Source organism: Monopterus albus, unplaced genomic scaffold, assembly GCF_001952655.1.
Source record: "Monopterus albus unplaced genomic scaffold, M_albus_1.0 scaffold21.1, whole genome shotgun sequence".
Classification (NCBI taxonomy): Eukaryota; Metazoa; Chordata; class Actinopteri; order Synbranchiformes; family Synbranchidae; genus Monopterus; species Monopterus albus.
The window spans coordinates 2358663-2363529 of NW_018127901.1; the positions used below are offsets into that span (position 1 = coordinate 2358663).

Below are 4867 nucleotides of genomic sequence, written 5' to 3' on the forward strand. Positions count from 1 at the left end.
GAGCATCGTCTGCCATCTTTGTAGTTAGTCTGTTTACATTTGTGCAAGAAAAAAAAATAGCATTGAAGACTGGAAATGATTTGTGTTTAGAAAGAGAAAATCTAATATGCAAAGTGTTAATGGACACATGAACTGTTTGTTAAAGCCAGAACTGAGCTCAGTGCACATTTATAATTGTGCCAATTTCATTTATTTAGAATAAAAGAGCAGATCAGTCATCAGGGAATGACTATTACACCTTTTAATCCAAAATGAGCATTTTGTTTTAATGTAAAGATTTAGCAACAGTTTCTCTCCTTATAACTGGGCAGACGTTGACTGAAACTGATAAAGTACAAAGCCTGAGGTTCAAAATTAAAACCCATCCATCCCTTATCACCACTTACTCCAAGAGAAGTCAACACACAAACTATGAATAAAAAAATGAAGTAAAATAAAATATAAAATAAGAGTGTTTTGATGAAAGTGCAGTCTGAATGTTAGAATAGCAAAGCTGGATTTCACATTTTAAACCCACTGATTTCCTGTTGAACCATTTAAAACAGAAAAAGGACACGATATTACTGAATTAACCTGTTTTAGGAGTGAGCTTGAGAGTTGTGGATGTGAGCGTCTGAGATGAGGAGGAGGACTGTGTTTGTGTGCTGGTTTAGCCGTACAATGTAAGGACCAGTTTGAGTTTTATACTGGGGACGTGTTGTGCTGTCCTCACAACTTTAAATGGCTGTTTTAGGGTTCAGGGTAGCATCAGGTTTAGGTTGGGGTCGGGGTTAGGCATTTAGCTGTGATGTTTTGAGAATACATTATGTCAGTCAGTGTCCTCACAAAGACAGCTATACAAACGTGTGTATGTTTGCTCCTCCACTCATCACACACGACCATCAACGTTCCTCTCAAGATGATGAAGAGCGTTGAGCTAACAGCAGAGCATCACAACACGCCATTAAATCACATGCTGATTTTTGGAACAGATGACTACCACACACACACACACACACACACACACACACTAACCAGTCCATCTGCACAAACACCACCAGACAAACAGACACACTAACAGCCAAACACACAATAACACACACGGATACAGAAGCACATGTGTACGATGAAAATATAAATACATCATTGTTCACATTTCAATTTTTTTCTCTATTTCACACACACACACACACACACACACACACACACACACACACACACTTTGCAGCATCACTACCTCTCAGTAATCCAGTTGAGTAAAGCTCCAGTCACCTCGTCTTTGTCGCTGTGTTGCTGCTATTGATTTGTGTCCCTCTGCAGCGAGGCAGCCGCCAGCCTGTCATGTCAGTCAAAACCTAGCCTGGAAAGCCCCAGAGCTCCAGGAATGCTGCTTACTAATTGACTGTAGACTCATTTCAGTCCCTACGTATTAGAGAAGTTTTTCAATATTTTGGTAGCCTTGCTATACTTTCAGCTACTTACTGTAGTTAGCCTGAATTTACAGATCCAAAACATGAGCAGTAAATGTGTTGGTGTCAGTCTGTCCAGATCAAACTGTAGAGTGGATAGTTTGATGGCCTCTGCTGTATGCGCCTTTCTTCTTTAGGCTACTGTCAGAATGACTTTCGAGCTGCGCTGAAAGGCCTTGTGTCAATGAACCGAACTAAATCTGCAACTGCAGTTCAACATCCAACAAGGCGCTGCATTGGGGCCGGCTGTGGCTCAGGAGGTAGAACAGATCGTTTCCCAACCAGAAGGTTGGCAGTTTGATTCCCGGCTTCTCCTGTCTGCGTCAGTGTCCTTGAGCAAGATGCTGAACTTCCAGTTGCTCTTGTTGATATCACCGGTGTGTAAATGTGTGAGTGCTTGGGAGTGTGAATGGGTAGATGGGCAAATAGTCTGATAGCACTTTGAGTGTGCTGCAATGCAGAGAAAAGTGACAACTATGTCCATAAATTTAAGAATTCTGCAAAGTCCAGGTGACTAGGGGTTAGGAGAGCCTGCTAGTTAATTACAAGCCAATCTGTACCAAATTACTCATGCATGATATATTGCATTAGGATTGCTGAATTTAATCCAGTAACCAATTAAACATTATAATGTTCCTAAAACTTCCCCTGACAGAGAATAACTTAGTGAAATCAGTTTCTATGTCATGTCGTTCCCCTGACAGAGAATAACTTCAAAGTTAGTGAAATCAGTTTCTATGTCATGTCTGACATCATTATAATTACTCCATATGCCATATACCTTCTGCTTACATACATTCATACCTGAAATGTTTTCATCAAATGCAGTAGGTAGATATGTGGCCAGCGATTAATGCCTAGATGAGTCTGTGTGCCTGTGTGTTATGACTGAATAAATAGAAGGTATATGGGATAGAGGAAATGCACACATGCACACACTGACAGCCACACACACACATGGATATTCTCACTGCAAACATGTTGTGCACACACACTGTCAGACAGAGGAGCTGAAAAGGCTCCCAGGCACAAATGCCAGTTTTGAGTAAATATGAATAAACAAGCACACACATATACACACACGTACACACACAAAGCCTCCGGTGATGCCTGACCAGGCTGCCATGCATCCATCCATCTCCCCATCTTTTTTCTGCCTCCCACTTTGAATACATTTCATCTCATAATGAAACTTGAACGCCCTGTGGCTGAATGAGAGAATACGAATGAGAGGCAGCAGCAGAGTGACAGTGAGACAGGAAAAGAGGAAAAGAAGGGGGGTAGAAATAGAGTCATGGCAAGAGTGAAGGAAAGCTGGAGGAAGAGGAGGAGGAGGTGGAGTAAAACATATCATAATGGCATTTCTCCTCTTGTGCAGGGGAGGAGAGGTTTTTCCCTAAAGTTCATTCCATGGACAAGGCGATGATGGATGGCTGAATATGTCGGCAGGAGAAACCGCCATTCTTCATCTCACCACTCTAATTAAAATGTGACAGGAAGTGTTTTTTCCCCCCCGCCACTGATCAACTGCTCTGTTTACTCCCTCGATTAAAGCCAACAGGCTTTACTGTTCTATAGGAGAAGCCAGGTATAGGCTTTTTATGTTGGAGAATAATGAAAGCTGCCTGTATAAATGAAAAGGGATGAAGCATGAAAAAAGGCTACAGCATCTGCATTTGAATAAAGGCAGAAGTAAACAAGAGAAAGATGCAGACAGGCTCTTTTTTCAAGTGCACAGTATTGTTTTAGAGAAAGTAGACATACAGGGGAAAAAGCAAGGCTTGTTTCAACACTGTTGAGTTTGGAGTTGGACTGCGATTTAATGTTTCACAGACTTCAAGTATTTTCTTTTCTTTCCCACTGGCTTTTCACAGCCTTGGTGTTTATCTGCTCCTCTGTTGTTGTGTCTAGATATAATGGAGGAAAAACACTGAGTAAAACATGACTGAAAGACTGGACGTTTCTCCCTCTTTCTCCTGCCTGTAGTCCTGCTGGTAAGAAAGCCATGGAAAATCCATGAAAGTCTGTTAATTTGAGGAAGAAGTAAATCCTAGGATTTTTATATTTTTTAAGCTGTTGTTTTTATCACCATGCAGCAGCCAAATGAATCAGTCTGCTGTTTGCTAGGGGCGCCATCCTAGATTGGACCAGGACTTACAGAGTTATAGAGGCACTCCATTAGTGACTGGTCCTCCATAAAGTCCAGAGACTTTAAGGGAAATGATTTTACAAAATGAATGGATTTGTGAATTTATGCCACAGACATGTAGCCTTTAGTCTGGTCAAGCCCCTTGAACACTGGACTTTTCATAATGCAACTCAGTAGCATTAACGTGCACCTTTCATACTCACTGCCCTCAGTATGCTGTCTGTTTCTGTTTTTAGTCTCCCTGCCCAACCTGAGGTAACACTGATGATATCACTATGATATGTCATGTGATGAAGTCTCGTGTCCTGTGTGACTATGACATCATCAAAGGTTATTGTCTCAGATTTGATAAAACACCTCCAGAGCCAGACAATACCCAACTGTTTTCACAGGCTACACAGTACTAGCATAAATAGTAATATCATAACATAAATTATTCCATTTACAGCCACAAAAAGACTTGTGTATGTGGTCATTTGGGTACATGGTTTGGTCGTTCCACTTCTAATGACGTCAGCATAGTGTGATTCAGTATTTTAGACAAGAGCATTGCTCCAGATTTGTGGCAATAGTTTGTGCTTGTCCCTTTCCTGTTTCCCCATGCACAAGGTAAAGAAATAGTTTTCCCATTTTGCTGTGGAAGTCTAGCACCCTGACCTCCAACCCATCCAGTACCTTTGGGGTGGACTGGAACGCCGACTGTAAGCCAGACCTCATCACCGAGTATCAGAGGCTTTAGAATGATATGTCCAACTTTGGGTGCAGTGTTGGGAGTCCTTATACTTTTATCATGGACTGAAAAGTTCCATTACAAAACCACTGGCAGTGAAAAAGTATTTTTAATGTTCCAGTCAAAGTAATAAAAAAAAGTCAGGTTTCATATATCATCAAAAATCTGCCAGTATATACCTGCAGCCCCATACTCGTCAGGCATCCTGCCTTTATGGCTCAAGAGCCTTGGAAGGTCTTTTTCTTCTGAGTACAGATTCAGCTTTACGACCTCAGCAAACTTTCTTAGACACTGAGCTGAATAACTCTCATATAAAGCTCTCAGCATTTGATAAAATGTTCATTATTTCACTGCTTCACTTTCGAGTCGGGATATTTATGATGCTTTAAAGCTCCCAGGGCATCTTTTTCTGGCATTTCAGCTCTGATGTTTATGCATGTAGGGCAAGAACCGAATGATCAGCTCCTCAGCTGTCATGCCTGGACATAATGGAGCAAAAGGAAAAGAATAACGCATCTCGCTCTCTTCTTTCTTTCTTTA

General features: G+C 41.3%; 1 protein-coding gene across 7 annotated transcripts in view; it reads left to right on the forward strand.

Moving 5' to 3' along the window:
* The window catches only part of glra1 (glycine receptor, alpha 1), a 106366-nt gene that overhangs the window by 35119 nt on the left and 66380 nt on the right, over positions 1-4867 (forward strand). Inside the window, exon 1 of one of the 7 annotated variants that reach the window (XM_020594097.1) lies at positions 3417-3442. The exons of the other annotated variants lie outside the window; for them this stretch is intronic. The gene's annotated coding sequence lies outside the window, so the exon portion shown is untranslated. Of the gene's footprint in view, positions 1-3416; positions 3443-4867 lie in introns of those variants that run through there. 7 annotated transcript variants of the gene reach the window in all.